Consider the following 13,137-nt stretch of genomic DNA (forward strand, 5'->3'; position numbering starts at 1 on the left):
AAGTAGTGAATTTTCAGTGAAGCAGTCGGATAGGGCCCTTGAGCTGATGGGCGGTCTGATCGGGTGACACTGAGAAGGTGATAGTAGTATTTCAGTCACGCAGATAAGCGGGGAAGAGCATTCCTGGCCGAGGGAACGGCCAGTGCAAAGACCCAAAAGGGCGCCGGACCGCTTAGGGAACGGCAAGGAGGCAGAGGAGCAGATGAAATCTGTCACTTTGGCTTTTCCTCCGATTTGTTTAATTCTCATGTTGTATTTCCCTCCTGAATGTCAGCTTTGGGGCTGTAGCTCTGCTTGTCTTTACTGCAGGGACCCCCCTGCGACACCGTCTGGCACACAGTAGGCGCTCAAACATTATTTGTTGAATATGTGAACGAAGGGATGCAGAGATGGCTGGAACCCTCCAGTCGGGCCTGGGTGCCAGGTCCTGGGGGCGGTCGTTCCAGGGATAGACTGAGGCCCCGGCAACCCCTAGAAGCTCATTTCGGTCCTTGTCCCCGAGCCGCATGCCCCGGGATAATGCCGCTGCAGCGGGTGCCGCCCGGGCGTCGCGTCGGGGGGAATTCCGACGGAGCCCGGAGTCCAGGGGCAGGACAGCCCGCGCCCCGCCCGGCCCGGCCTCGAGTCGCCAGCAAAACCTGGAGCTGCGGCGCCCGCTCAGCACCATTCGGACCGGCGGGGAGCGCACTGGGCATGCTCGGAGCCGGGCGGGGCTGGAGCCCCCGGAAGGAGGAGCCCCCTGGAGGGGCAGGCGACGCCCCCCGCAGAGCTCCACCCAGCGCCCCGGGGCTCAGCGGGTGGCATTCTCTGTGCTTTCCCGCTGCCTCATCCTCTCTGTGCTTCAACCATTGTGAATACCTACGCTTCAATCTGGGCCCCAAGTGGAAGTTGAATGAAATAAGGAACGTAAACGTGTTTAGACTACCTTAAAGATCCATTTGTTGAGTGGCTACCTAAATCAACCGTCATCCTCGTGCCAGTTTGCCAACTGCTGAGATGAGGAAAACGAGGTCAACGGAGGATGTGTGAATTTTCGAAGTTGTCTTAATTTGCTGACCCCTAGACTGAAACTCCCTTTTCTTTTCTCACAGCTGACAGCCGTTAGCTTAAACGATGCCCTCAAATTTGAGCTAGAAACGTGCTTACACCTAAAGGAAAGACCTAAATATTTTTAATATCACGCATTTTAAATCACCATAACGGAAGCAGGAACAAAATGAAAGAATATTCCCCAAATTGGAAACAAAGTACTCAACAATAGAGGGATGATTAATTAGGTTATGGTATATTAGTTGAAATAATAGCTATCTTATACTAAGTTAAAAAGACCATGTTGCAACAGGGAAAACTTAGGGTACAATGTTAAATGAAAAAAAAAAAATGCAGAAACCAGGTCGGGTGAGGTGGTTCATGCCTGTAATCCCAGCACTTTGGGAGATCCAGTGGAGATGGTAGCTTGAGCCCAAGAGTTCAGGACCAGCCTGGGCAACAATAGAAACACCCCATCTTTGCAAAAAAAAAAAAAAAAAAAAAAAAAAAAAAAAAAAAAAAACTTCTCCAGGTGTGGTGGCATGCACCTGTGGCCTCAGCTACACGTGGGAGGATCTCTTGAGCCCAGAAGGTCAAGGCTGCAGTGAGTTGTGATGGCACCATTTGTACTTCAGCCTGTGTGACAGAGCGGGACTCTGTCTCAACAACAACAACAAAGCTAAAAACACAAATAGATTGTGTAAACATGGTGTTGACACATTCACCAACACTAGAAGGAAATATGGGAAAATATAACTGGTCATTTTTTTGAAGTAGTAAGGTTGGTTTTTTTCAAAGTTTATTAACGTCGCAATGACATGTTTGCAATAATAAGCATTTGAAAGATCAAATTAGGCCGGGCGCAGTGGCACACGCCTGTAATCCCAGCACTTTGGGAGGCCGAGGTGGGCGGATCACGAGGTCGGGAGATCGAGACCACGGTGAAACCCCGTCTCCACTAAAAATACAAAAAATTAGCCGGGCGCAGCGGCAGACACCTATAGTCCCAGCTACTTGGGAGGCTGAGGCAGGAGAATGGCGTGAACCCGGGAGGCGGAGCTTGCAGTGAGCCGAGATCGCGCCACTGCACTCCAGCCTGGGCGAGAGAGCAAGACTCCGTCTCAAAAAAAAAAAAAAAAAAAAAGATAAAATTAAAAATTCTTGTTTTGTGTATATCTAGTTATAATAACTGCTATTATCAAGCTCAAGTATGATGAATATTTTATGTATATTCTCTCTTTAATCCTTACCATCACTCTACAGAGTGAGTGTTTTAGCTCAGTTTTACAGGACAGAAAACAATCTAGGGGCTGTTCACAACTGGTAAGAGGGGGAGGATTTGAACACAAGTCAGTCTGATCTCAAAGCCAGGGTGTTAGGTTTTAGGACACACTACCTCTGTGTAGTAGATTACTATGTATTGATGATAAGAGAAGCCATATGTCATTTCATTTTGTGGCTTTTTTGCCTTATTTTCTCTACCCTTCGATGTGTTTGTAGGCTACAGATTACCTTTAGATGTTCTAGTCTCCTGTTACTGTTTTATTCTTGGGGCCAAAATGTTAAAGTCCATCCTTTTAAGCTGTTGCACCTGGAGTGACATAAGGTTATTATTACCAATGACAGTTGATCTTATATCATAAGCTCCCAAACCTTACGTAAATGGGGCTTTTGAATGGACACATAATCTTCTTCGTCTATCGTTGAACCCAGCCAAGTGTAGAGCAAATTAAGGCCCAGTTGGGAATAGAGCTGTACTCAGTCCCAGATCGGCTGGTCCAGAGAGGACTCACATAGATTACTGTCTCTGGCCAATCATGTTGGAGGCAGGATCACAACATGATGGAACCACCTGGTCCATGGACTCCTCAGGGACTTTTCTGTGATGAAATGACAGAGAGCTGACAGTCCTGATGATGTTTGCTGAGAAAAAGCCAGGACCCTAACAGCAACCCTCCTCCTACGAAGCTCAGAAATATAGTCAGCTCTCTCTATTAGTGCCGGTAGACTGTACCTGGCTCAAAAATCCAGAAACAATGAAAAACAATAACTAACAACAAAGAAAACAAAAGAGCATCATTTTAATGGAGAGTAAGATACACTACAAACTGAATATACCTCACAGGTAATGGACCATATTCGTACAAGAGGAACAAGAGATGAACATCTAAACATAGTTATTAGCAGCGTTCCCAGAAGCTGCCACCGGGGCAGAAAATCTGGTGCCGGGCACCATATGCAGGCAATTGGTTAAGGGAATTTATAGGAAGAGTTTCCTGGAAGAATCACTGAGACTTGGGAAGTCTGCCCTACTTGTACTGCTCCAGTGATTTACAAAGCACGGCTCTGAGCTGAGATGCTAATACTCATCAATTATTTGTGCTATTAATGCAAGCTTACGAAGAGCCCGATAATCCATAAATACATGGGCAAATGGTGCTGTTAGAATGACATGAAAAGAATATGATGTAAAAGGCCGGGCGCGGTGGCTCAAGCCTGTAATCCCAGCACTTTGGGAGGCCTAGACGGGCGGATCACGAGGTCAGGAGATCGAGACCATCCTGGCCAGCACGGTGAAACCCCGTCTCTACTAAAAAATACAAAAAACTAGCCGGGCGAGGTGGCGGGCGCCTGTAGTCCCAGCTACTTGGGAGGCTGAGGCAGGAGAATGGTGTGAACCCGAGAGGCGGAGCTTGCAGTGAGCTGAGAACCGGCCACTGCACTCCAGCCTGGGCGACAGAGCAAGACTCCATCTCAAAAAAAAAAAAAAAAAGAATATGATGTAAAATACACATGGTATGGTATGTGGGAATTAAGTAGGTTGAACTATAAATTGCCAGGCAGGGTGCAGTGGCTCACACCGGTAATCCCTATACTTTGTGAGGCTGAGGTGGGAGGATTGCTTGAGATGGGAGTTCAAGACCAGTCTGGGCAATGTAGCGAGACCCTGTCTCTACAAATAAGAAAGAAATTAGCTGGGTGTGGTGGCACCCGTGTGTGGTCCCAGCTACTTGGGAGGCTTAGGTGGGAGGATCACTTGAGTCAGGGCAGTTGAGGCTGCAGTGAGTCACAATTGTGCCACTGCACTCCAACCTGGACAACAGAGCGAGACTCTGTCTCAAATAAATAAATATAAAATTGCCATTTTATGGGTCAAAATGGTTGAACATTGACAACTTCCTATATTTCAACTTAATGCATACACATAGAACAAAAACTAGAAAAACTGCACCAAAATATTATTGGTGGTGTGTCTGAGTATTGCATTTATGTGCAGAGAGGCAAGCTACAGAAGTTATCTTTTACGAAGTAGGTGAATTTCAAGTCTTTGGGCATCTATTTTTTTGTATGTCTTTATAGTTCTCTAAATCTTATGTATGTTTATTTCATAATCTGGAAAAATGAAACAAATTCAAAAGTTGGCTAGCTAAAGAAAATGATGTAAAGAGAGGGAAAATGGCTACTCCAGAATTGCACAAAAAAAGTAAGAGGCTCCTTTCATGGAGGGTGAAGCCCACCCTGCCTACTGACAAGGAAGAGTCACCAGGTGTGGCGAATGACAGCAAGATGTTTATTTCTGTCCCAGGAGCGAGAGGGTGGTCAGCCAGGAGCATGCTAGAGAAGTGTTAGTCAAATTCAGGACACTTCATCCCCTGAGCCTGTGTTGTGAGCTTCCTGGACTCGATGGAAGTCACTTTGAGAAACACAAACATTTCAGTCTAATGTTTTATCCATTGAAAAATGTCTTTCTTGGCTGGGCGAGGTGGCTCATGCTTGTAATCCCAGCAGTTTGGGATTCTGAGGCAGGCAGATCACCTGAGGTCAGGAGTTTGAGGACAGCCTGGCCAACATAGTGAAACCTGGTCTCTACTAAAAAAACTACAAAAATTAGCCAGGTGTGGTGGCACATGCCCGTAATCCCAGCTACTCGGGAGGCTGAGGCAGGAGAATCGCTTGAACCTGGGAGGCGGAGGTTTCAGTGAGCCAAGATCGCACTACTGACTGCACTCTAGCCTGGGTAACAGAGTGAGACTCCATCTCAAAAAAAAAAAAAGCTTTTCCTCTGCAAATTATCACTGTAAAAGAGGAGTTTTGTCTGTAAAACTGATAAATTTAGTATGAGTACAGGAGCAGTAATGAAGGGATTGTTGTCAATTAGACATTGGAAAATTCATTCATTAAATATTTATTATGCACCTGCGATGTATCAGGCACTACTCTAAGTGCTTGGGAGACATCTGTGAACACAACAAAAATATCCCTGCTCTCATGGAGCATACGGTCTAATAGAGCAAGCTACAAGGAACAATAAACATCATAAATAAATGAATTGTAAAAAGAGTAGGGTAAGTGTAGTAGGGAGAGGGATGGTGGGCAGAGAGTTGTAATTTTAAATAGGATTGAGAAACAATCTCTTAAGCAAACACTTAAGCAAAGACCTGAAGGAGATGTGGGTGTTATTCTTGCCGGTATCTGGGGGAAGAATCTTCTGGTCAGAGAGAATAGGCTGGGCGGTAACAAGGCCCTTGAGGCAGCCTCTCTAGATTAAAGAAGCTGGTAGGCAAGGGAGAAAACTGCAGGAGATGGAGTCAGAGAGGTATCAGGCACCAGAACCCGCAGGGCCCTCCCTTAATCCTCCAGTCCCAAGAAGGACTCAGCCTTTCAGTCTCAGTGGGACAGGAAGCCAAGCCAACCTCATGGCTGCCAAATGTGCTTGTCAACTCATCAAAAATAAATCCTTTCCCTTGGGGTGGTCAGTTGATGCCAATTTGGTGGTAAACACAGATTCAAATAAGGGAACCAAAGTTATCTAGCAGTACTCCGCTATAAGGGGGTCAGCCAGACAGTCCAGATTATGCACATATTTTTAATATTATCATAGAGATGGAAAGATAACATTAAACAATAAACTCAGATGATTCCCAGACCTTCAAGGACACTTGTGGGAACTCTCAAGGATGGGGGGAGTTTGAAAAACACTCTTTGGGTGCCCACACTGTAAAACTGACAGAGACTCTAATGGACCCGTGGACCACCATGTGGGTTTGCTGTCACGTGGGAAAACAGAAACGTTAAGTGTAGGGACTTTAAGATCCTGCTCTGGAAACTCAGAGCATTGAGGATGCTTCCATCGACAGAAGCTGAGACGATGAAACATGCAGAGTGGAAGTTGGTGTCCTGAACTGCAGCTGACCAAATTTAAACAGTGGCCTTCCCTGAAAGGGGTGGTGTCATCTTACAAAACCCAGGGAAAATGGGTTTGTCAGGAGTCTCTCAATCACAACTTCAAAGTTCATATACTGAAAACAAAGAGAGAAAAACACCCAGGTAATGTAGAATAGTCATACAGTGGTCATGGCTTTGAAAAACCAGCAATGATGAAGGAAATACTCAGTAATCCCTACCAGAGGATTCTAGGGATAAGAGTCAGGAATAATAGTGAAGGCAGTGTTTCTGGAAGTGTGATCCAGGAGCCATGTAGATCACGGTCACCAGGTCACCGTGGGGAAAGAAGTCCATGTGGAAAACCAGACTCCTGGCCTGAGCCATGAACCTTCTGAATGTGGCACCCAAGCACCTGCATTTTATAATTTACTATGATAATTTTTTTTGATACAAAGTCTTGCTCTGTCACCCAGGTTGGCGCGTAGTGATGTGATCATCGGTCACTGCAGGTTCCACTTCCTGGGCTCAAGTGATCTTCCCGCCTCAGCCTCTGGAGTAGCTGGGACTAGAGACACACACCACCACACCTGGCTAATTTTTTGTTTGTTTCTTTGTTTAGATGAGGTCTTGCTATTTTGTCCAGGCTGGTCTCGAACTCCTGGGCTCAAATAATCCTACTGCCTTGGCCTCCCAAAGTGTTGGATTACAGGCGTGAGCCACTGCACACAGCCTATAAGAATCTTAATGTACGCCGAAGTTTTATTAACTTCTGTCCTATGACCTCCAATATACTTACACCAAGAACATAGTCTGAGTAATAAACTAAAGGATGTGAAATTTTGCTAATGGTCTTCCAGGTATCGCTGATGCTTGGATGGATTGAACTGAGGATCAGAACATCAACTTTTTTTTTTATTTTGAGATGGAGTCTCCTTCTGTTGCCCAGACTGGAGTGCAGTGGGGTGATCTCGGCTCACTGCAAGCTCCACCTCCTGGGTTCATGCCATTCTCCTGCCCCCGCCTCCCGAGTAGCTGGGACTACAGGTGCCCACCACCACGCCTGGCTAATTTTTTGTATTTTTTAGTAGAGACGGGGTTTCACGGTGTTAACCAGGATGGTCTCGATCTCCTGACCTCATGATCCACCCGTCTCAGCCTCCCAAAGTGCTGAGATTACAGGCGTGAGCCACCGCACCCGGCCCAGAACATCAACTTTTTGAAGGAGGTGCACATAGAAAGGGTTAGAAGGAGAGGGGAAGAGGAGATGGAGAAAGGGCATGCCCCACCCACAATTAGGGACCCTCAGCTCTCAGGCTCTCTGCCCTTAACCTTGGGTCTCTGATGTCATCCACCATGCTCTCCTGGGACCAGAAGCAAGCTGACCATGTGACTGGAAAGGCAGCAGTGATAGGGATAGTAGTGGTGATGTTTGCTAAGAGCACTGGACCTTAAAATAAACACATCGAAGTATGCAGGATACACACAAAACTGAAACTGGAAAGGTCATCACCTCCTGAAGAGGAACTGTATGAGTGGGGCAGGGAGGGATGGAAGTTTACTGTCTGCCATAAACCTTTTTGTACCTTCTGAATTTTCTTCCTTTATTTTTCTTTCCCTCTCTCCCTCCTTCCCTCCCTCCCTCCCTCCCTCCCTCCCTCCCTCCCACCTTCCCTCCCTCCCTCCCTCCCTCCCTTCCTTCCTTCCTTCCTTCCTTCCTTCCTTGCTTCCATCTTTCTTTCTTTTTGACAGGGTCTATCTCTGTCACCCAGGCAGGAGTACAGAGGTGCAATCTCAGCTCACTGCAGCCTCAACCTCCCAGGCTTAAGCAATCCTCCCACCCCAGCCTCCCAAGTAGCTGGGACTACAGGCGCATGCCACCACTCTTGGCTGATTTTTGTATTTTTTGTAGAGATGGGGTTTTGCCTTTTTGCCCAGGCTAGTCTTGAACTCCTGAGCTCAGGCATTCCTCCCGTCTTGGCTTCCCAAAGTGCTGGGATTATAGGCATGAGCCACAGTGCCCAGTCTGAATTTTCTACCATGTGATGTAAACCTATTTTAAATAAAAACATTCTCATTTGGAAAAAAGTAATGAAGCATGCCTAATATTTTTTCAAAATTATTTTGTTTTCCATCTTGGCTCCCTCCAGATTTTGCTGATCAAGTGTAAAACCCAGGTTTCTTAATAAGCCAAGGCTCTAACTATGACCAGGGCACAAGAATGCATACCTTGCTTGAAAGAAACAGCTGGAAGTCAAGAACTCTGACTACTACTGGAAATTCATACAGCTGAGGGATGGAACAGAAGGGAGCTTTTGGATAAGGATAAAAGAAAAGGAAAAATGGTTTCAGTGACCCAGGGATCAGGAATGATGCCTCCCTGATACAGGTGGTAACCGAATGGCCAGAGAACTGAGATGGAGAATTCCAACTGCTTGGCACTTTACTGGAAGTCACATCCATGAAAAGACGGTCATCTGAAAACCGATTCTTGCTTGGCTTACCATTTCATTGCTGAGAAACTGGAAACCTGTCCTGAGCCCAGGAGAACACTGTGCTCCGAATTCCTGGTGACATTTTAAGAAAGGGGGATGCTATTCAGCCTGCCCAGTGATCTGGTGCTTCTAGTGTTGCACGGATGACACACCACAGGATTTCCTCAACTGCGCCCTGGCGTCCTGCTAGGATGTCTTTCTCATTTTTTCCATGGTACGCACAGTCGTTGCATCACAGTCCAAACGGACTGTCCAGCGATGCCTTTGTAAACATGAGTCACATGTGAAGTTAAAAGGATCCTTGTTCAGCCAGGGACAGCAGAGTTCCTAAGGCACATCATCTTCACATAAGAGGTGCAGATCGATAAGGGTCATAGGACTTCCTGCTGAGATGCCCAAGCAGTGCCCAGGGACTCACTTTGTGCAGCAGTCACTAAAACCTCCATCCATAACACTCTTCTTCATCCCTATGAAGTTCTCCAGCTATCATATCAGAAAACATGACTCTTTCCCCATTTTTCACCTTCTTGGGTGTCTCTCAGTTTGGTCCTGAATGTTGCTCCCTGTCCAGCCTTGGTCATCCCAGCCCAAGCACAGGCACAAGCCTCTTTCTTGCTTCCCCTTGAAAAATGAAGATCGCCTATATCAGCCTCCCAAAACAACACATTTGACCGTCTCTGCTGTTGATATCCTGGTTAAGGTCCATCTCAGAAACTGCCTCTTCCTAGATTATCTCCACTGGCTATGAGCTCTCTAATCCCTGCACCAGAGAGTATTTGGTCTGTTTTTCTTTTATACTTCTCATCACATTTTGACTTGCATTGAGTTATCAATGTGTGTGCCCCTTTTAGAAAGATCTTCCCGAAGCCACATAGTCTGTGACTATTACGTCTAAGCAAGATATGTAAAGGGCTATGTACCCCTTACAAAAAATTGCTTGCTTTTCTGCAGTGAGCAAGAAGGGTGATGTTGTATCTAAAGGTTCTTTGTCAAAAGTCCTTCCAGAATTTTTCTTGCTAGCTTAATAATCAATCAGTAGATAGATAGAAAAGAGATACAGATAGATGTAGAAAAATGTGTCCAGTAGTGTCCCAAATAAGGTATAACTAATCTGTGATTAGATATCACTATGCACTCTAAATTTCTTCCCTATGTGAAACAATTAAGTGAGTTAGGATTTCCCCCCCACCCACCAACCTCCACACCCAAGAGTCATCTAGTTGTGTTAGAAAGTCTACAGGTGGGCAGTGGCTCATGCCTATAATCCCAGTGCTTTGGGAGGCTGAGGTGGGAGGATTGCTTGAGGCCAGGAGTTTGAGACCAGTCTGGGTAACACAGTGAGACCCCATCTCTACTTTTTTAAAGGAAGATTTATAGGTGAAGGACACATTCCTTTGTTGTCCACCTGCATTGCTGAGTGAGCTAATTCCAAACCAGCTCTGGGGCCTGTGACCTCCATATTTGAGCAAAAGAATTAAAAAGTCAGTAAAATCCTTCATCAAAATTATCAGGAAGTAAAGGGAAGCTAAAATCCTCTTGGTGTCTCACGGTTTTGATTTCATTGCAATCTAGAATTGTATATGGTGCAATATCAATCATGGGAAGCTGCCCCAATGTTGTCAGCCTCTGTGACAGTATTTTATTCTCACACTGTAGGGTAAATACATTGTGACAACCTTCATATTTCTCTTAGTCTTGCACAATTTGCAGTAATCAGCTTTCTTTGATTACGTACGTAGGCTCAGGGGCCTCTCCCTCTGCATTATCTACTAGATTCTCACTTTAACACATTATATACAGTTGTTTAAGTCTGCTACTCCAACTGTTAACTGTCTAACATCTTTTCTTATGCTGGGCTCCTAGATAGAATCTAGCACTTACTGAGAGTGTGATGAGTGAGTGAATTAGTTGACGCTGGACTGCCTTATTGATATGCTCGAGTCAGGCCAAGTTCCTTGACTTACTAAGGCCAGTGTATTATTTTCCATTACATTTAGTTCAGTGATATTTTTAAAATGTGCATAATACTAGCACATATTTAAATGCCAATTCACATGAGGGAATAATTTCCCGACAGTGTTATCTAGCTTCTTCTCAAGTTCCCTGGGTGGAGGTCAGTCTTTGTAGTTCATGTTGGGTTCCTGACCCAAACGCAGCTTGTGCCAGTTATGGAAAGAAAAAAAAAAAAAAAAAAGGGCAGTTTTCCATGGTTTGGATAAAGAGGTGACCATGGAAACACATACAGCTCTGTCTGTAGTTCTGGTAAGTCACTGAAAACCCACCCCAGCCTGGCTCTCTTATGTACCTGCACGGAAATGGGGATAGACAAGGCCTGTCAAACAAGAGGAAATGGAGCAAAAGGAAATAGACCCATTCTGCAAAGCCATATGGCATATACAGCAGAGGGAAGTGTTGGTCCCATTCAGGAGGGAAAATATCTTTTTAGCTACTTATTAGGAAACATTGAAGTAATCTTAAAAACTGTGTTATATAAAGAAAAGATATGAACCCCATATATTCAATGGAAAAATCCAAATGCAGATAAGGGCTTATGAACAGAAATGAGTCATTATAGCACTGCTGATAATTGCTAAAAAATACAAAACAACCAGGCGTGGTGGCTCATACCTGTAATCCGAGCACTTTGGAAGGCCAAGGTGGGCAGATCACCTGAAGTCGGGAATTCAAGACCAACCTGACCAACATGGAGAAACCCTGTCTCTACTAAAAATACAAAATTAGCCAGATGTGGTGGTGTATGCCTGTAGTCCCAGCTACTTGGAAGGCTGAGGCAGGAGAATCACTTGAACCTTGAACCCAGGAGGCAGAGGTTGCATTGAGCCGAGATCATGCCATTGCACTCCAGCCTGGGCAACAAGAGTGAAACTTTGTCTCAAAAAAAAAAAAAAAAAAAAAAAAAAAGGAATATATGAAACAAGCAACTGGATGATTATGAAATAGTATGTCTCACTGATTGTTATATAACTCAAAATTATTTTACAAGGAGATTGTAATGACGTGGGAAAATGCTAGCACTAGTGATAATGCTAGTGATTCAACTCCTGTTGAATCACTGCATTATTTTAAGATAGTGGTTCTCAAACTCCAGCATTCAAAGAGTGTAAGACAGAAAGTTGTATTCCTGGCCTAACTCTGTAAAGAAAAACGCATTTATGAGCAAAAATTTGAAAGCAAATATGCTAAAAGATTTTTCTAGATAATGCTATGACTAGTGATTTTAATTTTCATTTTTGTATTTTTAAAACTTCTACAACATATATGTGTTATTCCAAAAATAAAAAGAAAACATAACAAAATCCATGTAATCAATATCAAACACAAAACTTTAACTTTGCTCCCAGCAACAAATACATAAAATATTTAGGGGCATATTTTTATGTCAAGGTGATTAAAGCACTGACCATGGGAATTTTATGACTCTCCTATGGGAGGTTTAGCCATGGTGCTTAAGATACCCATAGTGTCCTTCTCATCACCTTTACACCAGCTCTGCTTGCAATCCTGCTGAGTCCTAAAATCCCCATGAGTAAGGGTGACTGTGAGCCATCGACATGCTTAGCAAGACCAATTGGATTCCTTCACCTAGGAGTTTAAACTAGAGAACAGTGGGGGAAGTGAGAAGATACACAAAGAGATGCCAGGTTCAAGGGGCAGCCACAGTAACTGTGACAGAATGCAGTGACCCCCAAAGAAGTGACTCTCTAGTGTCCACACTGCTGTGAATTCCCCTTTCACGCTGAGTCTGAGCATGGCCATAGGACTTGGTTTTGCCAGTGTGCCAATGCCTATCAAATATCTACCTGTCATGTTTGTCATAGGACAGGTAGATATTTGATAGGCATTGGCACGTTGGGGTTGGCCCTCTTGGAAACCTGAAACCACCAGGCCCTAAGAAGCCTGAGATGAACAACTTCATAGAGAGGGGCCCAGCCATGCCAGGTTTATCTCAGTCGAACCCAGAGCAGACCTGTAGGAGAATCACCCAGCCAACACATTGCATCATGAGGTGGGGGGGAAAATCATTGTCATTTTCAGCCACTGAGTTTTAGCAGTGGTTTATTGCCAGCAATGGATAACAGAGGCAGTCCCAGCAGGAACTCCGGTTGAATCCCTGTATTATTTTAAGATAGTGGTTCTCAAACTCCAGTATTCAAAGAGCTGAGTCAAAAAGGAAGTGTCTTTAGGGGAGAGACGTTGTTGGCCTCATTTGCCTTTACACCCCAGTGCCTGGAATGGTGTTTATCACATAGCTAGACTTGAAGAAATATTTGTAAATAAATGAACAAATGGATCTTGGGAGTTTGTTTAAAATATGCCCACCTCTGGAGATTTCTAATTTGGTAGGTCCGTGTGAGGTCCAGGAAACTGCATCCGAATGATGCTGAGACAGGTGGCTTACAGACCACATTTTTCTCATCAGGGCCTCAAA

This window comes from Chlorocebus sabaeus, chromosome 12, assembly GCF_047675955.1.
Source record: "Chlorocebus sabaeus isolate Y175 chromosome 12, mChlSab1.0.hap1, whole genome shotgun sequence".
NCBI lineage: Eukaryota > Metazoa > Chordata > Mammalia > Primates > Cercopithecidae > Chlorocebus > Chlorocebus sabaeus.